The sequence below is a fragment of the Eleutherodactylus coqui genome, chromosome 2 (assembly GCF_035609145.1).
Source record: "Eleutherodactylus coqui strain aEleCoq1 chromosome 2, aEleCoq1.hap1, whole genome shotgun sequence".
NCBI lineage: Eukaryota > Metazoa > Chordata > Amphibia > Anura > Eleutherodactylidae > Eleutherodactylus > Eleutherodactylus coqui.
Genome location: NC_089838.1, coordinates 144,393,691 through 144,418,779, shown reverse-complemented (window position 1 = coordinate 144,418,779; position 25,089 = coordinate 144,393,691). Strand labels below are relative to the sequence as shown.

Sequence of the window (25,089 nt, the reverse complement as noted above, 5' to 3'; positions counted from 1 at the left end):
CCCCGGGAAAGGAGAGACCCGTTGCAGGATTCTGCATGAAGAATCCACAGCGGGCCTGATTTTTCCCGTGGACACAAGGCCTAATACGCCACATAAAAATCACAGCATTTTACCAGCATAGGGAAGTGCATATGCCTGAATATTGTCGCATTTTTGAACATATATGTCTGCTTATGAGCAGTGTATTTTTGGCATGTTGTCTTGCGTTGGCTTCCCATTTTTTCCTCTTTTTACCTCATGCTTCCTAGCAACCTGCATTAAAAAATTCCATACCTACGTAATGTAATTGCGTATTAATGCGTTCTGAAAGCACCCATAGAGCACAATAGGGCTGTACACATATAATGTGGGATAAATATAAATAAATATAGACAAATGTGAATGGAACAGTGAAAATCAATGTACGATCTCAATGTTCGAAATTCTCGTACTTTCATTGATGCCATTCACCACATATTATGTGCGCTTAATACACAATTCAAATACATTTGTGTGAGCCTGGCCTAACCCTAATATATCTTGTCATTAGGTTTTCCACTAACCATACAATTTTTGTCCCTGGTTTGTGTTAAGCTGGTATTACGTTAGTTATTTAACAATGTTATTTATGTATGATTTCACATATCTTACTATTTTGTTTCTAAAGCGTATTTGTAGACTTATATCTTCAGTGGGATCGTATAGTCATGTGCAGGGGGGGCTGGACCAGGGGGCAGGGTAACATTAGCTCCCCAAGACAGTCCCACAGCACATCTTTTGGGATGCCCTTGGCTTTATAACTTAATTGCGCTGGGGCCTCCTATGAGCTGCAGTACATTCAATGGTCGGTGTGCTTTCTACTGTATTGTGACCTGTCACCCTGACCTTTTGATTTGACAGCCACATCCCTCAGCTTTGCCACCAACCATACCGCTCTGTCTATTCTGCTGTTAGTAGTCTCTGATACTTTGCCATGCTTGAATACACAATACACAGGAGTCGGAGCAGGTCAACCAATGGTATTAACTGAGTGGTATCTGTGGCCCCTTCAGCAGCCATTTAGTTTGAGGTATGTATAGGGCACATTAACTGGAAAGGGTATTACTATTTTAGACTTATGTGGCTTATCAACTAGATATGCTGTAAAAGTTAGTTGGGTGCGGATTCCAGAGGGGAGACCCACACCTATCTTGAGTTAGGACCCCTCTGTCCCTTGCTACTCTAAGTGGAGTGGCTGGAGGTGGTCATGAGGATGAAAACAAATGCAAAATAAATGAAGCAGCATGTCTTTTCTTTTTGCAATATTACCCATTGTTTTTAATGGAGCCGGCGGCAGCAGCACCCACCCCATTAAAAACAGTAGGAGAAAATCGCAATTTCCTGCTGTGGCTGTGACAGCCGCAGCAGGGATGCGGGGCTGTTTCCATGTGAAAGCGCTTCGCATCCAGGGGTTTTCAGAAGGATGGCGAGGGCGATATCGGGCTGTGACTCACAGCCTGATATCGCCCTCGCTAGTGTGCAGGAGCCCTTAGGTTTATTTTTTGTCTCCGAAGTATATAAACCTTTTAAGAATTTATGTTTAAAGTGTTGACAATTAGATTTTTTTTCTTTGTACTTTGTATTTACCGTGTCTGCCCATCTGTTTCTTTTAATGGGTTTACCCCTTTTTGGAATTTAAAGAGGGTTTCTTCTATTTGCAAAAAATGTTATGTTTTGTTTTCCCATAAATGACACCATGTCTCTGTGTTTGATATTGCAACTCATCCCTATTCCAGTGAATGAGAATGATCTTCACTACTAGTCACAGTCCATGAACAGATATGGTTCTGTTTCTGAGAAAAAAGGCTAAAGGCCCCATTTAGACACAACGATTATCGCTCAAAATTCGCTCAAAAGCCGTCTTTTGAGCGATAATCGTTGTATCTAAATGCGCAGTCATCATGCACTGTTCGTGTACTATTTGTTCATTGGTGATTTTTAGCAAGCTAGAAGTCAACGATTACTCTCATCTGTGCCGCACGCTAATTTTCTCATTGGGCGGTGCTGATAGCATACTTTCAGCTGGTATCCCGCTGGGTCTACTCATCAAGATACCAGCTGAAAGCTCCAAGAACAAAGTAGCTGTCAGCGCTCCTGCTGTTTCTTGGAGCAATCAGCTCAACGGAACACTGTTGATAACTGCAAGAACAAAGCAGCTGTTTGCATATACAAAACAGCTGCTTTGTTCTGAGTTACAGTATCAGTGGTGTCCCGCTCCGCCTGCATTTAACTCTTTGAGTAGCTAAATAGCTACTTAAGAGTTATGCAAAGATGATTGCTTAAAACTGTCACTCAAACTGCACTTTGAGCGATTTTTGAGCAATCCTCTTTCAGTTTAAGTGCACCCAAACTCTTTACTTTAAATCTACACAAGCCATATAATGACACATCAATAAAATATGTACGAATAATCACATGAGTTCTGAGTGCTGGAGGCACCAATAAGGTGCAGAAAATGGGTCCACTTCTGGGTTCTGTTTGGTGTAAATGAAGAGATGCATGAACAATCATCCTTCAACTAAAGTTTGTGTCATGACTTCTCATTCTGCAATGTAACTTGTGTTAAATTTACAATATATAGTACCATCCCTAAAATCTATATCTTCTGACATGAACATTGTTAGTTGGAAAAGCAGAAAGCAAGAAGGCAAGAAAGGCTGTAATTATGTGGCACCAATATCACTGTTATGTTATGGGTTGTTGATTTGTTTGTATAAAGAAGTCATAAAATAAGCAAACTATCTGTCTTGTAAATAAATGTTGTATCATTAAAATACTTCTCTTCTCTCATCTACCCTTGTATACTGTAGTTTCCACGTTGTGATTAGGTATTTTTATAACCTGAAAATATTGCATTTATTTTACTGTGTATAAATCCATCTATAAAATGCCAAAGAAACAATTTAAATATGGAAATAAATGTTTATGTACATATCTGGATTTACTTGTGTAGTGTCATTATCTTATTATGATGATTTTATCCATTTTAAATGTTTATAATTAGCAATGAATGGCATGTGTGTGATAAAATAAAATAGTACAGTATATGAAAATCTGGGTCTGATAAGAACATCATAAGAAATGCTCAACCTTATTAGGCATGACAAGGGGAAAAGGACAACCAGGATGTATGACCTTATTAAACAATAGCTATCATCATATTGTTTTTCCATAAATCCATAAAACATGTGAATTTATGAAATGTTGTTATTTTATATGAGGATGTGACATCTTTACCTGCCGGCAGCGAGTATTTTCCCAACATGTCTGTGCCCTCTTACCCTCTGTCTCTGGTATTTATCTAGTGCAAATTAAGTTCACCATGTTCATGCACTCCCATGTGATCATGTTTTATAGTAAATACGTGTTTATATTTGTTCCATTACGCCTAAGGAAGGACCCTGAGAGATCTGAAAGCTTGCTGTAACATCATGTATTTTTGTTAGCCATTAAAAGGTATCATATCTACAAGATTACGTGGTTTCTCTTGCTGGGAACAATCACATTTTGCTCTACTGGCTAACACCGTACCAAAACCCCCTTTTTTCATTTTTCCTTTTATCTAAATGCAGTCTTCCTGCAATTATTCAGAAGTTTCCTCACTCCCTAAACAATCAGTCTCCAGTAGAGCAGTAAACCCTAGATGGGTAGGAGGGAGCTGCTGCTGCAGCAGTACCTTTCTTTCAATGTCTGTATAGAATTTACAATGTAAGAAAGAATGTGCAGCAGCAAGAGGCCCATCTGATTGGCTCAGACAAACATTGATCCTAATATAGTTGTACTGAAGTGTACTGTCATAGGATGTCACCTTTGCTAGTAAGTCAACTAGTGATATTCCTCATTTGCTAGATTTGCCTTGGTCAAAAGTAAATACTGTATATACTCAAGTATTAGCGGACCTGAGTATAAGTCGAGACAATAAGTTTCACCACAAAAAACTGGTAAAACTTATTGACTCAAGTATAAGCCGAGCTATACTCGAGTATATACTAGGTAAAAAAAACCTCCATACTCACCTCCCAGCCGGTGTCTGTGTCTGTGCGACAAGCTGCTTGAATTCTCCCCACCATCCTCTCTGCTTGGCTCTGTCAGTGCTGTGTAAGTAAGCGCTGTGATTGGATTGCGCATCAGCCAATCACAGCTGGCGCTCGATTCAATTACAGCGCTTACTTACACAGCACTGACGGCAGGGGATTTGAAAGCCAAGCAGGGAGAGGACAGCGGAGAGAATTATAAAGCAGCTTGAGTGGCTGTGAATGATCGAGCACCGGCTGTAATTGGCTGACGCTCGATCCAATCACAGCTCTTACTTGCACAGCGCTGACAGCAGGGTATGACAGAGCTGAGCAAAGAGGACGGCGGGGAATGACAGCGGAGAGAATTCAAGCAGCCTGCCGCACCACCTTCGGAGACACAGACGCCGGCTGGGAGATGAATGGTTTGTTTTTTTTTTTGGTTTTTTTTTTAAAGCCTTGCCTGACTCGAGTATAAGCCAAGGGGGACTTTTTCAGCACAAAAAAATGTGCTGAAAAACTAGGCTTATACTCGAGTATATACAGTATTATTATTATGTGGAAGCATTTAAATGAGTTGTCAGAGTTGTATGTTCTCTGGAAAACCCCGTTCCCCATGCACTAACATAACAAATTGGCATATACTCACCTCTCCACGCTCTCTGCTGTGTCCCACGCTGGCGCTTTGGATCTCCCCTCTGATGTCACATTTACAGACTGCAGTCCTACAGGGGTTAGAGAATATCACAGGCGCTGCAGTCAATGACAGAGCTTAGCGATTAATTAATTAGTGCATGGGGACCAGGAGTTTGCAGCTCAGTTATGAAACGCTACACCATCCAAACTCAGTGAGGCTGCCGAGTGCAAAAACACATCTTTCCTCTCTAGCATTACTCACTGCAGAGTTCCATACTGCCTCTACAAGTGACATCAGAACAAGAACTATGCTTTGCCAGCTTCATAAAATGGGACTGCTTTTCAGGGTTTGCATTAGGCCCCTTATTTACATTGAAGAACTATGTTTATGCTATACAGTATAGAAATACATTTTACACAGTTTTAGATGCTTCCATCTTTGCAGCAACAGTTTGGGGAAAACATTTCCTGTTCCAGCATGACTGTGCCCCTCTGCACAAAGGGACATTCCAAAAAACATGGTTTAACAAGTTTAGCATAGAGGAACTCCACTGCAGACAAGCTTGGCCTGCACAGAACCTTGACTTCAACCCCAGTGAACACCTTTTAGGGTGAACTGAAATGCTGATCGTGTAGATGTATACAGTAGTGAGCATTGATAAGTCACCATGGTAGAGAAAGCCTCAATAATGCCTCAAAGTCTGCCATCAATATTTGACTATATTGAAGCGAAAAGAGAAAAAAAGTCATGGGTATCAGAATGCAGCAACACAAAAATGACATTTTTTTCTCTGTAATGCTATTTTTTATTGTGAAAAAGTAGTAAAACTATTTTTTAATGACCTATTTGTATCACACAATAAACAGTAATAAAAGTGCAATATAACGATGCAGAAGTGTTGCAGTATATTGTACAAGCGATCAAATGACTGCATGTTGAAGTCTCAACAGTTGGACCCCCACCGATTAGTTACTGTAACTATTTCCTATCATGTGGATAGGGGTTAACTTGTTATATTTCTGTAAGGCCCTTTCAATTATAATCTGCCATGTATTGTAATGTGTCCTCAATTATAATCTGCCATGTATTGTAATGTGTCCTCATATTTGAGAGTCTGTTAGGCCACCTGTGACATGACCCACTCTGCTGCTATTGCAACATCAGTTACTTGTATTCTGTCTAAAAATACACAATAGAATAATATTGTGTGGGTATTATATTACAGAGTTCTTCTATGATGGAAAAAGTGGTTAATGTAGATAATTCTTTCAGATCAGAAGAGCACCATCATCTCTGTTAGTGTCAACTGGACTGTTGGATGCACCACAACATTCTGTGGATGAAAGTTCTCTTAAGATGATTAAAGTATTAATTATATATAGTGAAAGGAAATATGATTAAACATCAAGAGACATTTACATTTCACGAACAAGCTGAAAAAGAAATCCATAGAGAGCATGAGATTTTCAATTAATTGGAGATTTCTTGTTTTCAATAAGGCATCAAAACAGGATAACTGACAATAGAAAAGAAAGAGTAATACTGTAGACTTAAAGGAGATGTAGACAGAAGGGAGCTCTGAAAAGTCATTTTAGTTTCATTAAACTTAGGCCGGCTACACACATGAGAATTTGCATTGCGGAATCCATAGAAGACGTCCGCCTCAAGATTTCGCAGCAAATACCGCGCTATGTTAAAAACGCTTTTTCCTCTACACAAGTAGAAATCAATTGCGATTTTTCTGCTCGCAGAGGAAAAATCACAGCATGCTCTATTTCTGTGTGGATTCCCCATAGACAGCTTGCATTGAAGTCAATGGAAGCCGTCTAACCAACTGATCTGACATTGCAGAAAGGCTGTGGATTCTGTGTCATCGCCTACCAAATACATGAGAAAAGCCGGGATTTAAAAAAAACAAACCTGTACTGCGCATGTTCGACGGCTTGCGGACCATCCACAGTACAGGAAAAAAAGAAGAAAAGCAGGCACGCTGCGGGCTCCCACATGCGGAATCCAGCCCGGTCGTTTGCAGGCGGCCTTAAAGAGAACCTGTCACATCCCCACAGCACCATAAACTAAGTTATAGTGCTGTTAAAGGGCATGACAGGGAGGCGGGCAAGGTATTTTTTATATCTTCTCACAATCTAGTAGTGTCCTCCGCTGAAGTCATCCCATGGCACAAAAATATGACTCTTTTCAGAGTCCTGTGCATGTGCTCTCCTATACAAGTCTATGAGCGAGTGCGAGCACAGGACTCTAAAAAGAGTCATATTTTTGTGCCACATGCCGACTTCAGAGAGGGACACCGCTGGATCATTGGAGCGAGTATATAAAAACACATCACCTGGCTCTCTGTCACGTTCCTTAACAACACAATAACTTAGTTATTCCCAAGAAATGAAGTTAACTATCTGGTCGATAGGGATCCAACCACCAGGACCCTCAATGGCCATAAGAACAGAAGCAGGTGTATTACTGCTACATTCATTTCAATGGGACTGCAGGAGATAAGTTGAAGGGAACTAACCTTTTAGGCAACTTATTATTAGTTTGTGTTAGTCTCGTTATTTCTGTAATATACTTGCATTGAAAATTTTGTTTCTTTACTACTTTAAGGCCGGGCTCACATGACCGTATTGGAATTGCATAATACACAGGCTCTGTACGCCCATGTGATACGCAGTAGCTCACAGGCAAGCAATTACAGAGTGTCGGGATTGCGTAACTCGCGAGTGCAAAATAGAAAGTAGCATGTTCTATTTTGCAGCTTATATATGCAAGATAGAGTCCATTGGTCTCTATTGCCGTATATATACACACTACCATACGTAATTGCATTTTGCATGGGCTGCAGGTATATGTGTCATCGCTATGTGCCAGAAGTATAAACAAAAAAACAGGTGTACTGCGCATGACTGTGTGCGTGAGTTCATGGTTATGCGCAGTACAATTTCACCGACATACGTGGGCGTACACAGAGTAACAGCTGGGTTCACTGCGGTAAAATGCTGTGGGAGCCCCACAGCGGTTTACGCTTGCGGCCGTGTGAGCCCGGCCTGAATGACAGTCACAAGAGGAGTCCCACCTTCATGGCAATCCACTTTCTGTCCTTAGGTGCAGAGCTTCTGTAGTAACAAGGACACCGTGACTATTCCTTAGCAAAAGTGAAACCAGCTAACCCACACCAGACACTATCCCAGAATCAAAGTTGCATGGTGCAGGGAAGGAAGCCAAGGATGGATCCAATTCCAAAGCACAAGATTTCTTCCAGCACTTATATGATGTTAAAAAGACAAACTGTTATTATAGCATCCTTAAAAATATACTCATAGAAGCATAGAGGTGGGTGGGGGTGGTGAATGTGTGTACATTGGGTTTACACGTCATTTGGCCAGAATGCCTGAATCATCCTGGGAGAGCAGAGGGGTGGGCATTCAGATGCCTCCTGCTGATTGGACCGCAGATTGTGCAATGCAGCATGGAAACTCAGGGTAAGGAAGTGCAGGATCCTGTACTACTGTCAGAATGTTAGGCCTGCTACACGCTCCCTGCATGAAAGTAGGTTGCAAACCGCAGGACAACATAAATCAAATCCTACAGGCATGAAATGAGATGCAAACAGCAGCAAGAATAGGGTAAAGAGAACCTGTTGTATTTTAGAAAACTTATTGAAAACTCAGGTGCACTTTCAACACGTATGAATCACGGCATGATATCGCGCTCGCTATCCATGTGAATTCCCCATGGATGCAAGGTGTTTTCATGTCAAAACAGATGTGAGGCAGTTTCATGTCATCACTTCAGGAAAGAAGCAATCCTCCTCCATGGCTGACAAGATCACAGAGTTTCTCCCATTATTTTCAATGGGAGACCTCACATCGCGTGCACCTAGCACATAGTGCAATGCTGGCGCTGGCCCCATTGAAAACAATGGACGTTATGATGCGAGGGCACACACAAGATAGACCATGCTGCGATTTGTTTACTGCATCACATTGCGGTGCCAAGCAGGGAAACATCGCTCATGTGTATGATCCCATTCAAAAGAATGGGGTTCATATTTGTGCGTCTCTTGCAACTCACAAATCTTGCACAATTTTTTCACCCATGTAAAGGCAGCCTCAGTCACACAGCATTGCAATAATGATGGCGCTACGATTTGGCACTAGTTTTTTTTTTTTGTTTTTTTTTAATATACTCACTATAGCATAGCACTCCTGAAGGGCAGACCACACACTATTAAATCAGAATTTCCAAATCGGGCATCTGAAAATGGGTTTTCTAAAGCAAACAACTCATTTAAGTTATCAGTTATGTAGTAGAACAGGTACTTATGCAGACATTGTGTGGCAATTCTGCACGGTAATGTCATGAAACTTTTATCATTTCTAGATAACAGAATGGCCATTGCTTCTGGGGGAGAATGATTCCATAATATGGTACATTGGTCTTCTAGCAAAACTTGAATTTCAGTTTGTGTGAAATTATCCTTTAAATATTCTGTCCTTAAGCTACAAAATAATGTTAGCTCTACAAGACTACCTTAGAACACATTTTTTTAAAGCAAAGCAGGATGAAATAAATGAGAATACAGCAATAAGAAAAAAGACATTATTTCTTTCTCTGGACATAAAATATGCAACAGTATTTAACAGATCTCTACATTGCATTTGCATAAGTAGTTTTGAAACAGCTAAAATGAATGCTAGCTTCCATTTTAAAATACTAAGGAACGATTCCTACTTCCTTAAAGTCTAAATAAAGCAATAGCAAGATAAAAGAAATTTGATTTGCAAGCAGTTTCTTTGTAGTTATATAGGGCATTCAATTCATAGCCTTCACTTTAATCATCAAGGTATTTTCACAGTTTATACATTCCAAAGAATACTGTTAAGAAGTGAGTTTAACTTGATAGATCTCATGTGTTGCTGTCCTCATTTAACCCTTTACTAGAGCTTGCAAGCAACAAAATCGAGTGTTTTGCCATTTCAAATGCTTAAAGGAGATGTCCCGAGGCAGCAAGTGGGTCTATACACTTCTGTATGGCCATATTAATGCACTTTGTAATGTACATTGTGCATTAATTATGAGCCATACAGAAGTTATAAAAAGTTTTATACTTACCTGCTCCGTTGCTGGCGTCCTCGTCTCCATGGTGCCGACTAATTTTTGGCCTCCGATGGCCAAATTAGCCGCGCTTGCGCAGTCCGGGTCTTCAGCTTTCTTCTATGGAGCCGCTCGTGCCAGAGAGCGGCTCCGTGTAGCTCCGCCCCGTCACGTGCCGATTCCAGCCAATCAGGAGGCTGGAATCGGCAGTGGACCGCACAGAAGAGCTGTGGTCCACGAAGGTAGAAGATCCCGGCGGCCATCTTCAGCGGTAAGTATTGAAGTCACCGGACCGCCGGGATTCAGGTAAGCGCTGTGCGGGTGGTTTTTTTAACCCCTGCATCGGGGTTGTCTCGCGCCGAACGGGGGGGGGGTTTAAAAAAAAAAAAACCCGTTTCGGCGCGGGACATCTCCTTTAATAAAGATATTGCTAATGTATCTTTGTTTACCTTTAATTGTTCAGTAACAAGCTATACTCATAAATACAGGAGCGTAGCTTTGGGGAGGGGGACACTAGCATGTGCACCTAGGATCAAGGGAAACTCCTCCACACCTACATGGTACATGCCACCACTGCTGTCCTACTCTGAATGGATGGCGCTCAGCACTGGAAAGGAATAATGGTGAATGATGGACTAGTGATGCTATTACTATGTGATCATTCATAAGTGTGGGCAGAGTTCTGCATTGGAAAAGTGGGGGCCGAAGCCCCCATTTTGATGGTCATGTAACATGAGGGAGAAGAACGCAGTAGTGCGAAGCTACTCTATGACGGCTCCTGTGCTGTGTGGTTTGTAGGGTGGAGGAGAAATTGCAGAATTGCAGATGGATTTAGTATTTTCAGCAGCTGTGTGCTGAAAAGTCTGGGAGTTATAGTTCTCTCTTCTTATACCTCCATACAATATCCTCTTAACATCCCAAAATACGAGCCTGGATATATTAGGAGTTATAGTTATCTCCTCTTATTTCCTCTTCCTGTAATATTCTCTAATAACCCTTGATGAAAACCTAGTCTGTATTTGCCACTTAAGGTCCAGTGCTTAAGGTGGCTCCTTGCACATGGGCGGCCAATCTGCAACTATAAGGTTTTTTTTTTTCCAACCCCCTCACCTGACTCCCACCAGACTAGTAAATCTAATGTCTCAACGGGAAGGGTGGGGCTGGGGGGGGGGGGAATAGCAGGCATTGGCTAGGTGAAAAAGAAGGAAGGAAGCTGCCTCAGAGCCTAGATTGAAGACTGAGTTGTGTAAAGTATATATTATTATATGTTGCCATTATTATATGTTGCCTTTTAAATCTGTAGAACGTCTGGAGATGAAGAGAAAGGAAGGACGCATAGGCTGCATACCATAGTATAGCTCATATACCTGTCTCCATACATCACTGTGTTCCAGCATTGGGATGCCTGGAGCTGGCCCTTGACCTTTCAACCTTGACTATTGGGGCTCAGCTAGGACACTGAGCATTCATCACCTTACCACACCAGAAGCCGCCAGCAGGAGGTCAACTACAAAGTAACCTCACAGGCATGAGAAAGTGTCCACAGGACTGATTAGCACTCGAAACACCAGAAATAGTATTTGACTCTCTCTCTGTCTTGTATCTACCTACCTTATAAAAAATATTTTTTAATGACCAGTTTTATAAAATTAACATGTTATTTATTCTGCACCATGAATGCCATAAAAGACAAAAAAAAAACAATGACAAAAGTACTGTTTTGTTTTTTCTGCTCATCCTACCACCCAGAAAAAAACTGAGTAAAATATAAAAATGATGTATGTACTAATGAAAATTACTGGCAGGGTCAACAGATGTAGATCCACTGTGCCACACACTGCTTTGGCTTTGGGCCAAATCTAGAGGTGACACCTCAGGTACACCAGTCTTCACCTTTTAACCCCACCAATTTAACCCCACCAGCTTTGCTGTAGAGTCCCTAGGCCATTACACTCTAAGTGATCTCAGTAATGTGGCAGCTGACACTACTACAGATCTAAGCGCGGTACCTCAGGGAGTGAATAACAGTGTAGTCAGACAATCTGGATCAGGGCAGGCAGCAGAAATTCAGAATGTAGAACAAGTCAGAGGTCAGGACACACAATATAGGTTCAATAGGGTATAACCGGCCAGGAGTCACTGCAGGCAGCAGACAGAAGTGTAATTAGTATAACAAGCCGGGGTCTGATTTGGAGACAGGAATGTAGTCCGGAACAGCCAAAGTCAGGGACCAGAAAAAACAGAACCTTAAGCAGTACCAAAAGACTGCCACACCACATACAGTCTAATGCACTTCATATTTGTACATACACAGATACAGGCTGATGACTGGCTCATACAGGTTTATGTATTGTCCCTATTTTCTCATAGTCTGTAAGCTCATACAAACAGGGTCCTCACTATTGTCCAACCTGTCTACTGATTTAATACTGTATGTTATGCCTTATTTAGTCTACGTTCCCTCTGCTTTGTAAAGTGCCATGGAAAAAAGACTGTTATTATTACCATTAGCTCAGGCACGCTCCATAAGAAGAGGATGCCTAATTGCTGGATTGGAGCTGAGGTTTAGTAGCTGAGCCGGTCACTGGAGAGTAGTCAGAATAGCCGGGAGTCATTATCAGGAAGTCACGGTGTGCAGTACAAATGGATGAGATGGAAGCGTAGTCGATGGAAACCAAAGGTCAGCAGCAGGAGGTATCGTTATGCAGTACAAATGGGATGAGACAGAAGCGTAGTCAATAGAAGCCAAAGGTCAGCAGCAGGAGGTATCAGTATGCAGTACAAATGGATGAGATGGAAGTGTAGTCCATGGAAGCCAAAGGTCAGCAGCAGGAGGTATCTGTATGCTTGCAGAGGAGCAGGAGAAAGAGGAGCTTGATCAAGGTGGTGGAACACAATAATCACACACTGAAGGAGTGGCCAGGCTATGCTTATACAAGAAGTGCAATCAGGAATAGGGGCAGGGTCAAGACCATGAGGCAGGAACTAGGTAACTGGGAAATACAGATCAGGGCCAGGTGTGTGTGTGTGTCCCCTGGGCCGGTGTCAGTGAGCAATCAGACATTAAAGCTAAAAAGCAGTGCAGAATGCGTGCTGCAGCTGCCATGGGGGTACGCTGACAACCACAGCTACAAACTGTAAAAACTGCATCTCATTTTGCAAAAAGCAAGCCCTTATATAACTTTATTATGGAAAAGTAAAAAAAAAAAGTTAAAGGGGTTGTCCCGCGAAAGCAAGTGGGGGTATACACTTCTGTATGGCCATATTAATGCACCTTGTAATGTACATTGTGCATTAATTATGAGCCATACAGAAGTTATTCACTTACCTGTTCCATTGCTAGCGTCCTCGTCTCCATGGTGCCGTCTAATTTTCAGCGTCTAATCGCCGGATTAGACGCGCTTGCGCAGTCCGGTCTTCTTCTTTTCTGAATGGGGCCGCTCGTACCGGAGAGCGGCTCCTCGTAGCTCCGCCCCGTCACGTGCCGATTCCAGCCAATCAGGAGGCTGGAATCGGCAATGGATCGCACAGAAGCCCTGCGGTCCACCGAGGGTGAAGATCCCGGCGGCCATCTTCACCAGGTAAGTAAGAAGTCACCGGAGCGCGGGGATTCAGGTAAGCACTATCCGGTTTTCTTTTTTAACCCCTGCATCGGGTTTGTCTCGCGCCGAACAGGGGGGCTATTGAAAAAAAAAAAAAAACCCGTTTCGGCGCGGGACAACCCCTTTAAGGCTCTCAGAATATGATAACACAAAAAGGATTTTTTGATTTTTTTTTGCGCAAAAGAGTAGATTATATAAAGAAAAAACACTATATACTTGGTATTGCTGTGATTATAATAACCCACCTGATAAAATTAAATAAGTTTTCCAGGACTTTAATATTAATGACCTATCCACAGGATAGGCCATCAATAGTTGATTGGGACCCTTAGCGATCAGTGGGGCTGGAAGATGACAGCTCCATCTGTATTACAGCGCCCTGGGTTGGTAATTGCAGGCACAGCTCCCATTGAATTCATTGGTAATCATGGAAACCCCCCTTAACCTATCCATTATATTGCACAGTAAATGCTGTAAGAACAAAACCCAAAGCATAATGACAGAGCTGCAGTTTCTTTTTTCTATGCCCCTCCTTCCCCCAAATTTTGCAATACATTATTCTTACTCCAAAATGCTGCCATTAAAAAATGCAACTCACCCACAAATATCAAGCCTTCATATGGCTATATCTATTGAAACATTAAAAAGTAATGGTTCTCCAAATACAATGATACAACCACAAAAAGAACCAAAATAGTTGTGTCCTCAAAGGGTTAATGGGGGTGTATTCATGTTACGTTTTTCACAACCACGAGCTGGCGAATTGAGACGGAACTGCAGAAGTGCGAAACAGACTTTATACACACTGGCAGGCGAACTCAGACGGAAACATAGAACTGCGAAATGGACTTAAAGGGGTTGTCTCGCGAAAGCAAGTGGGGTTAAAGGGGTTGTCTCGCGAAATCAAGTGGGGGTATACACTTCTGTATGGCCATATTAATGCACTTTGTAATATACATCGTGCATTAAATATGAGCCATACAGAAGTTATTCACTTACCTGCTCCGTTGCTAGCGTCCTCCTCTCCATGGTTCCGTCTAAATTCGCTGGCAGCTTGCTTTTTTAGACGCGCTTGCGCAGTCCGTTCTTCTCCTTTCAGCACGAGCCGCTTCAGTGTGCTCCCCGCTACAGCTCTTCTGCGCATGCGCAGACGAGCTGTCACTGCTCGGGAGCGCGCTGGAGCGGCCATTCTGTACCATCCTCTGTTAGAGGAAGGTGCAAAGCTGCCGAGCTGTCCGGAGAAGCCGCACAGGTGTCCCGCCGTCCAGCTGTCCCGCCGTCCTGGTAAGTGATGGGCCGGGGGGGCTGCCGCTGCGCCGGGGGCGGGCTGCGCTGGGGGGGCTGCCGCTGCGCCGGGGGGGGGGCTGCCGCTGTGATGGGGGGCTGTCGCTGCGATGGGGGGGCTGCCGCTGTGATGGGGGGGCTGTCGCTGCGATGGGGGGGCTGCCGCTGTGATGGGGGGGCTGTCGCTGTGATGGGGGGGCTGTCGCTGCGATGGGGGGGGCTGTCGCTGCGATGGGGGGGGCTGTCGCTGCGATGGGGGGGGGCTGTCGCTGTGATGGGGGGGCTGTCGCTGTGACAGGGGGGGCTGCCGCTGCGATGGGGGGGGCTGTCACTGTGATGGGGGGGCTGTCGCTGTGCTGAGGGGGGCTGCCGCTGTGATGGGGGGCTGTCGCTGCGATGGGGGGGCTGCCGCTGTGCCGGGGGGGCTGTCGCTGCGATGGGGGGGCTGCCGCTGTGCGGGGGGGGGGGGCTGCGCCGGTTACCTGCTGCCTGGCGGTGGGTGACTGGTTGGCCGTGTTCACTCCAGGGGTCCGGTCGGCGGCTGCGGGGCGTCTGGTTGTCAGGGAGACACAGCTGGTAGCGTCTCGGGAGCGCGCACATCGGGCTGCAGCAAGCGAAGGGAAAAGAGCTGGCGGCCATCTTGGGAAAATTTTTATAAGTTGCTGAAACGCTGGAACGGTAAGTACAAACCAGCTAGAAAAGTCATTTACAGGGGGGCTTAGTAATGTATGCTTAATTAGGGGGACTGGGCAAAAAAAAAAATCCACTCCTGCCTCGAGACATCTCCTTTAAGCACTTCTGTATGGCCATATTAATGCACTTTGTAATATACATCGTGCATTAATTATGAGCCATACAGAAGTTATTCACTTACCTTCCCTGTGCTGGCGTCCCCGTCTCCATGGCTCCGTCTAACTTCAGCGTCTAATTGCCCGATTAGACGCGCTTGCGCAGAAGGGTCTTCTGCCTTCGGGTCTGTTCGGCAGCAGCGGCGTTCTGGCTCCGCCCCCTTGTACGCTTCATCGCGTAGCTCCGCCCCGTCACGTGTGCCGATTCCAGCCAATCAGGAGGCTGGAATCGGCGCACATGACGGGGCGGAGCTACACGATGACGCGTACAAGGGGGCGGAGCCAGAACGCCGCTGCTGCCGAACAGACCCGAAGGCAGAAGACCCTTCTGCGCAAGCGCGTCTAATCGGGCGATTAGACGCTGAAGTTAGACGGAGCCATGGAGACGGGGACGCCAGCACAGGGAAGGTAAGTGAATAACTTCTGTATGGCTCATATTTAATGCACGATGTATATTACAAAGTGCATTAATATGGCCATACAGAAGTGCTTAACCCCACTTGCTTTCACAAGACAACCCCTTTAATTTGCTATATCTCTCACAACCACAAACTGCTGAACTCAGATGGAACTGCAGAACTGCGAAACAGACTTCATACTCGCCGACGGGCAAACTCAGATGGAACCGCAGAACTGTGAACTGGACTCGATACTCGGGGACATAACTAAGAAACAGACATAAATCAAACACTGACCAGCACTCAAAACACTCACGGGCACACATAGCCAGATGGAATAACTATAGAATGTACAAGGTATTGGTTTGCATTTTGGCCAAGATACTTAAGCCTGTGAGCCCACTTTAAGGGTGCTCGTTGCCTTGCGGGTCCCTACTCTAACGAGACAACTAACCCCAGGAAAACCTGCCTGCATGTGAGGAGATCGTCTCAACAGGGATGAGCCCATGCTGGAACCTAGGGACCTCACTAATCCTAGATGATAAAGGATCCACAGCAAGACATAGTTCACACTACATGTACTGAAAACTGTACACATACACAGGAACATGACATTGATCACATCAAAACACACACTTAACATGCCTGCTCACACCTCATGTCTGGCCACATGCACAGACACACAGGAATATAACACTGAACATACTGAACAAACAGAGGCTAGACCAGCAGCCACAGCAGAGGAGCTGGTATATTTAGCAGCAGACCTGGGGAATTGGCTGTTTGGAGCTATCCACACCCAACCAACCCAATCAACCCCATCTTTGGAGCCGTGCTGCTGACAACCCATGTAGTACAACAAATCCCAGCAGCACACCCTAACAATTCACACTCATTGTGTTAGGTAGCATGAGCTGTAAATATGGCCCTGTAGCCTAGACATCCTGGGACTTTTAGTTCCCTTGTCCTTTATAGTGATCCCATAGGTTACAATGACCTCAATGTAAGGCAATGGAGGAGTTTCTTGCTTTGTCTTCTGAAGAAACAAACACCACTGGTAAAGCTTCGCTGGCTTTTGCAAAGATCAACCCATTTGATGACTCAATTTTTCATAACAGTTATTGTAGGATATCAATGGACCTTACAAAGTGGGAGTATAATAAGAGGGAACTACAAGTCCCAGCACATGCATACTGTTATTATGGGATATTGCCGAGCAGTTGTTCAACTATCTTTGCAAGTTGGTCTCTGAGACGAAGATGTAGGTAGTGGTAGGTAAGATGCCACATCCGAGTATGCCTTTAAGCCCTTAAAGACACTGCCTTTTTTTTCTCATTTTGGTTTTTCCTCCTTACTTTCAAAAAATCAGTGCTTTATTATTTTTCCATTTACATTTTCTCTTGCAATCAGTCAAAGTTGTAATCAGTGCTTACACATGTCAGATCAACAAATCTTGAGGTTCTGGAAAATGTTTTTCTGAAACTTTCCATTATTAGTTCAGACAAAGTCACTTTCTAAATGCAGAAAATGCATGGAGCTCTAGCAAAATTCTCTGAGCCCTGACCTTGGCCATACCTCACAATCACTATATATGCTTTTATTATCAGTTACATCATGGTGTATGCCTCTTAAGATTTTATATGATATATGTATATAATTTGCATAACTAAGCATAAAGAATAGTCTATATTATCATTGTACATAATATCTTCCATTAACCCATTAGTAACAACACATACACCGTCTTATGGTCGCCACTAGAGATGAGCGAACGCGTTCGTCCGAGCTTGCTATTCGTGCGAATATTAGGGTGTTCGGGATGTTCGTTATTCGTAACGAACACCATGCGGTGTTCTGGTAAATTAAACTTTCTTCCCTGAGACGTTAGCGCTTTTTTTTGGCCAATATAAAGACAGGGAAGGCATTACAACTTCCCCCTGCAACGTTTAAGCCCTATACCACCCCCCTGCTGTGAGTGGCTGGGGAGATAAGGTGTCACCCGAGTATTGAAATCTGCCCCTCCCGCTGCTCGCTATGGATGCATTCTATATGCGCTCAATGGGGCCAGCGGCAGCAGCGCTGACCCCATTGAGAACATATAGAAGACAAATCCTTCTTCTCTGGCACAGCTGTAACAGCTGTAGCAGAGAAGAACGATGTTTGCCCATTGAATTCAATGGAACCGGCAATACAGCCGACTCCACTGAATGCAATGGGCTGCCGGCGATCGCAGGATGAATGGTCGGAAAGGGGTTAAATATATAACCCCTTTCCTGCAATTCATCCAGAAATGTGTTACACTAAAAATATATACCGGCGTATAAGGCGACCGGGCGTATAAGACGACCCCCCAACTGTCACCTTATACGCCGGTAATACAGTGGAGCAAAGAATAAAAAGCATTACTTACGTTTTTAGATGATCTGCGGCGCTCCTGCAGGCTGTCACTCCCTCCTGGTCCACGGCAGACAAGCTTTCTCCACGAAAGACTTTAAATCCCTGCCTCCAGAAGCACATGTGCCTTCAGCCAATCACAGCCAATGACAATGATGTCATTGAATGGCTGTGATTGGCTGTGTTTCTGGAGGCGGGGATTTCAAGGCTTGAAATCCCCGCCTCCAGAAACACAGCCAATCACAGCCATTCAATGACATCATTGTCATTGGCTGTGATTGGCTGAAGGCACATGTGCTTCTGGAGGCAGGGATTTAAAGTCTTTCGTGGAGAAAGCTTGTCTGCCGTGGACCAGGAGGGAGTGACAGCCTGCAGGAGCGCCGCAGATCATCTAAAAACGTAAGTAATGCTTTTTATTCTTTGCTCCACTGTATTACCGGCGTATAAGGTGACAGTTGGGGGGTCGTCTTATACGCCCGGTCGCCTTATACGCCGGTATATATTTTTAGTGTAACACATTTCTGGATGAATTGCAGGAAAGGGGTTATATATTTAACCCCTTTCCGACCATTCATCCTGCGATCGCCGGCAGCCCATTGCATTCAGTGGAGTCGGCTGTATTGCCGCTCCATTGAATTCAATGGGCAAACATCGTTCTTCTCTGCTACAGCTGTTACAGCTGTGCCAGAGGAGGACGATCTTTATGCTGACAGTGGGGGGGGGGGGGGGCACTCTTGCCGCTATTGTGGCTTAATAGTGGGACCTGTGAACTTGAGATGCAGCCCACCATGTAGCCCCTCGCCTGCCCTATCCGTCACTGTGTCATTCCCATCACTTTCCTGAATTGCCCAGATTTTCACACATGAAAACCTTAGCGAGCATCGGCGAAATACAAAAATGTTCCGGTCGCCCATTGACTTCAATGGGGTTCGTTGTTCGAAACGAACCCTCGAGCATCACGGGAAGTTCGTTACGAATAACGAACACCCGAACATTTTGGTGTTCGCTCATCTCTAGTCGCCACTAATGGACTTTAAACCTGAACACCGCTTTTTTAGTGTTGCAGGTTTAACCCAGCACAGGTTCCATTGCTAGGAAAAAGAGTGGCTTGGCTGTCCACTAACAGCTGAGTTACTGCTCTAATGTCCAGAAACAGAGAAATCTCTAATCTTGGCTGTTTAAACCCTTGCATGCTGCTGACAATAGTGACCACAGCATGTACGCAGTTGAAAAGGGGGAAGGGGCTCCCCAGCACTTACCAACATCTTGCAATGGGATCGTGAGGTGCCTGTTGCAGCAGTGCTGGGATCGCTGCCGGGTTGACGGAGTCCAGGAGTTCGGTGCGGGTTATAGACATGGTTCTGCACCTTCTAGCTTAGCAGGTGTGATGCAGTGTGTTCACATCTGTGGATGATTAGCTGGCTATTTAGCTGGAATGGATAGGAAGCTAAGGTGCTATAAATTGTCAGTTGCTCACTGTCTGAGCTGGCAGTTAGTGGCTCCCGTGGACAGCGTGGTGTCCGCTGTTCCTTACTACAGGCGGTTCTGTGTGCTGCGGCTTATTCTACTAAAGCTAAGAGCTGTATTTTATTTTGTTTTGTCCTTTATCAGTTTGGCCAAGTAGGGTTACTTAGATCCAAAGACTAGTGCAAGCTCGCATCTATCTACGCGATCAGTCTGCCATATCAGGCAGGGTCCTCTCCCTCGTTTGTTACGTATTTAGGGAAAAACTTCCCATGTATTAGTCAGTTTGTTTTGGCCACCGCACTGTGAGCAATTATTGTGCATGTCTGTAGGTGCTGGTCCAGCACATCCTTTGCAGACGTAACAGTGCCAATGAGTTTCCATGGCCTTTTTGTCTGCCATGTAGCCTAGTCTATTATAACCTGCCTCTGGCAGAGTCTAATAGGCTACAATCATAGGCCTAGTATACTGCACTACATAAGTAATGCAGTGCACTATGCTAGCACTCAAACAAGCACATCTTCAAATTCACTTGAGGCACTAAAAAACTGCAAAAAAGTTAAAGTTGAATTTAAAAATGCAGTATAAGAAATACATATTTTACCCTGAGAAAGCACTTTTTAAATTAAAAAAAATGTCCATGATAGGTATTGCCACGTTTGTAACAACCTGAAGAATGAAAATATTGTTATTTATCTTGCAGGGTGAACAACGTAAATAAAAAAGGTTGTCCACCTCCCAAAAAAACGCAATAAAATACAATTCAAATGTCACATGTACCCCCAAATTTTGCCAATAAAAACAATTTCCTGCAAAACAAAGGTCACAGAGCTTCATAAAAACATTATGGGTGTTTGAATGCAGCGATGCAAATTTAATTTTTTTCTTTTTTTTGTGCAAAGGAAGTTAAAAAAAACTATGTAAATTTTGTATCGCCACAATCATATTGACTTGCAGAATGAAGTTAATATAGTATTTATACCACATGCTCAACAGTGTAAATAAAAAACTAAAAAAAATGCTAGAATTGCTGTTTATCCTTCCTCCTAAAAACTGAATAAAAAGCAAACAAAAAGGAATCGTACCCAAACATGGTACCAGTGAAAACCACCTGTTGTCTTGCAAAGCTCTGTTGATGAAAAAGTAAAAATGCTATGGTTCGTGTAACTCGGCGACAGAAACAATTTGTTTTTCTCTGTATAGTGTTTTTAATGGGCAAACGTAGTGACTAGAGATGAGCGAACGTACTCGGTAAGGGCGATTTCGCAATCGAGCACCGCGATTTTCGAGTACTTCACTACTCGGGTGAAAAGTACGCGGGTGCGCTGTGGGTGAGCGGGGGGTTGCAGCGGGGAGTGGGGGGGAGAGGGAGAGAGAGAGGGCTCCCCCCTGTTCCCCGCTGCTACCCCCCACTCCCCTCTGCAACCCCCCGCCCCACAGCGCACCCGAGTACTTTTCACCCGAGTAGTGAAGTACTCGAAAATCGCGGTGCTCGATTGCGAAATCGCCCTTACCGAGTACGTTCGCTCATCTCTAGTAGTGACACTTAAAAAAAACTCTGTAAACTTGACATTGCCGTAAATGTACTGATCTAGAGAATAAGATTATGATTCTATTTTTACCCTATGCTGAGCCCCATAAAAACAAAAAACAAAAAACAACGGTAGAATTTCAGTTTTTTATCCCCACCCCCCAAAAATGAATAAAAGTTATGCAATGCATTATATATACCCCAACATGGTGGCATTAAAAAAACTACTTCTCAAAAAACAAGCCCTCATATGGCTGTGTTGAAGAAAAATTTTTAGTTATGACTTTTGTAATACGATGATGAAGAAAGGGAAAAAATCACTTGGTCATTAAGTTGCAAAATGGACCAGTCACTGAGGAGTTAATAGTTGTGAAATGAACTCAATGGGGATTTATAAAATGATTGGAGATCCGACATTGCCAAGGGCACAAACAAAGAAAGGATAGCAAATAACAACAATTTTGAGCCTTTGTCCAAAATGAATTTCTATATTTTATCGGCCATGACAGATCTAATTTTCCATTTTATGGCTGAGGACCCATGAATTGTGCCTGTTCCTTTCCCTGTGCTGTGCAGACTGAGTAAATTTTTGCTACTGACATATCCTAAAAATATCACTTTGACAAATATTATATAGGAGATTGTGAATAATAATCTTTTATTTTTAATTAGATTTTCTAACTCATAATTAATTAAATATATTAAAATCAGTAAAGAAAATAATAATTTGAATTGCTCAAATACAATAAACATGATTCTATTGTAAAAAGTAGTAGAATGTTTCACAGAAAAAAAACACATTTCATGTTTCAAGTCTAATACTGGTGTCATACCATAATTCCGTATCGGGAATGACTAGCATGGTATACGAACATATTAGAGGGTACAGATCTAGTGCAAATGCAATAAAAATGATATAATATGCATGAAATGTATATATGAAATTAGAGAGGGGTTTCCTGGTAGGGCTTTCTGAACCCTTTCCAATCCACTGTCTGACCTGTGAAGACATTATGATTTAAGGCTGTACAGCTCCGATGTTGGAAGACCTCTGTCAGGGTTCTCTTACTGTATATTGCCAGCCTCTCTGCTGTGGGAGCCTATCCAACGTGTCAACTCATGCAGTACTGGCTTTAGCCAGCATTTAGCGCCGTTGTATAACAGCAGAAAAAGAGTAAGCCCCCTGGGAAAACCAGGATACAAATTGGATTGGAAAGGGTTAAACTAGTTTTAAGTTTTTAAGGGGCACTAAGAGGATAATAATCCTCTACCGGTATCAGCTGTAAACGGTATAGACAAAGCATGGTCTTGTAGTTAGCTAGTGGTCGGTATCAGCTGTAAGTGGTTTCTTTAAAGGGTTAAAATGTTGCAATAGTTATGGACTGTCAAATGCACCAAAAAGTCTGCATGTGCCAAAATTTGGCAAAATTTCAGCACATTGGAACTGAGCATGTTCAAAGGATGATTATCGATTGAATGAAGCTGTAGCATAAAAATAGCAATTTTTGCAGTGCTTTTGGAGAGCACAAGGGCTTGGAGTGTTGAGAGGGGTTGCTGCCTGTGAGAGGGAGATATTAGTGCACCACAAGGGAATTGAAGAGCATCATTGGAGGAAGAATCAGCAGGAGTTGCCTAGAGAAAACAGTGGATGTTGTACTGAGGAAGCAGAAACTGACTACTGCCTGGAGCCAAGATGGAGAGAGCAGCTGTGCTACACATCCAAATTGGAAGGGACCGCTGTCCTGGTAGAAGACCGGAGAGCAGTATTAGAGTTGTGCTCCTGACCCAGAATAAACTTGGACCGGTAGTAGTAATGACTCCCATGCAACAAACTGTAAGTGAGGCCAGCCTCACTAGGGGACATTAGGTGTGCATACCATTATGGACACAAATTAATCAACAGGTCTGTTGTATAGGAGGGTACTATGTATGCCAAAATGATTTAGACTGTTGTATAAACAGCTTTGGGTAACAGAGGCACTCTTCCATGGACTGCATTGATAGCAGTTGAATGTTAACCCTTCCTTCAAAGAAAAACTGTGTGTTACATGACATGATCTGTACTTCTGGGCCAAGGAACTGATCTTCATAAAGTGTTAGGGATATTGATCTTCCTGCATTGCTATTATTTTGTACGATGCATAAAGTGATATCCTTGGATTTAGTTGGCCATAGCTAGTGTGAAGTTATTTAAAGGTGAAATTCAATGCTAAATAGAGATGAGCGAGCATACTCGATAAGGCAAACTACTTGAGCGAGTAGTGCCTTATTCCAGTACCTGCCCGCTCGTCTCTAAAGATTTGGGTGCCGGCAGGGGGCGGGGAGCGGCGGGGGAGAGCGGGGAGTTCTCTCTCTCCCTCTCTCCCCCTGCTCACCCCTGCTCACCGCCGCAACTCAGCACTCACCCACGTCGGCAGCCGAATCTTTAGAGATGAGCGGGCAGGTACTCGAATAAGGCACTAATCGCTCGAGTAGTTTGCCTTATGGAGTATGCTCGCTCATCTCTAATGCTAAAGCATTATTATTCAGTAAATACTGTACACCTTGGTTACACCATCTGCTGCATCATAACTTGAATCCTGCTTCACTATGCCACCTACAGCAGTAAGGGAATTGTCCAGGAGAAAAGCAGCTGAAGAAGCAAGAAACTAGTCTAAAGCCGAATACAATAAAAGGAAGAGGAAGGGCCAGGCTTTTATAGAGAGAGCAGAGATGGAGCCAATTAGAGAATTAAGGCAAGACACAGCAAGGATTCCAAAATACAAAGGAGTAGGCCCATAGGTTTTCAAGGTGCTGTCCAGGCACAGGAGTCTCCAGATTTGAATCCTGACAGGAAAGTACAGTTCACAGGGCCTTTCCTCTGGCATTATCTGCCACATCTAGCAGCCTTCTCCATCTCCCAAGGAAGGCACACCAATCAGTGCTGATGCTGTAGACATCCTAATGCCCCGAGGAGCAAGCAGCTAATGCTACTGCTTCTAATCAGAGCAAAGGCTCCTCCAGAATGCAGACTGCACATACAGCAGATGCGGTTCACAGAAATACTATAGAAGACAGACAGGAAAACATAGGACAATCACATTGCTTCCCCCCTCATAATTCTACCAGTTTGAGGGGGCACTTATTTTTTCGTGTGGATGTGGGAAAACTTTGCTTTCCAAGTATATATGGTATTAATTTAAAAACTGCATTTTTTCCTAGATTTTTGTGTAATAATAGGGTATGTTTTTTATGTAGATTCTGCCTCTAAAACCACATTAGAAATCCACAACTTGAGATTTGTGAGCAAATTTAACCATGAGAAACAACAAAATGTGTGTGTGTAATTTCTATTCTGATTCCACGCGGCTCTACATGTAGCTCCCCCCTGTCTATGTAAGCGCTGCGGAATATGTTGGCGCTATACAAATAAAGATTATTATTATTATTATTATTATTATAGCAGTAATATGCAGCTTGGCCATGGATTTATAAGGCGGAATCAAGGCGGAAAAATCTGCGTCGGATTCCGCTGTGTGAACATACAGCTAGATTTTGCCTTACTATCAGAAACTAATCAGTGTGACAAATACTTAAAGGGGTTCTGTCACTAAAAAAGAAAAATGCTCTACTTATCTATTCCTCCACCATCAGTCTACTTACCAGATCTTCACCTCCCTTATCTTCTCCTGTCTCCTGCAGTCCAGGGGCTCACTTCACCTCCACTTGCCTGATTCTTCTCCTTCCTGTGAGGTTATCTACATTAGGTTGGCAGTCTGCCAATGTACATTATGTCACAGCTCACAGGCCAGCAG

The 25,089-nt window shown here is 43.6% G+C and overlaps 1 protein-coding gene across 1 annotated transcript in view; it reads left to right on the top strand.

Annotated features, from left to right (window-relative positions):
* Positions 1 to 11,409, top strand: part of SLC16A7 (solute carrier family 16 member 7) — a 116,820-nt gene extending 105,411 nt beyond the window's left edge. The window contains exon 6 of the mRNA XM_066591707.1: positions 11,078 to 11,409. The gene's annotated coding sequence lies outside the window, so the exon portion shown is untranslated. The remainder of the gene's footprint in view (positions 1 to 11,077) is intronic.
* Positions 11,410 to 25,089: the final 13,680 nt, after the last annotated feature.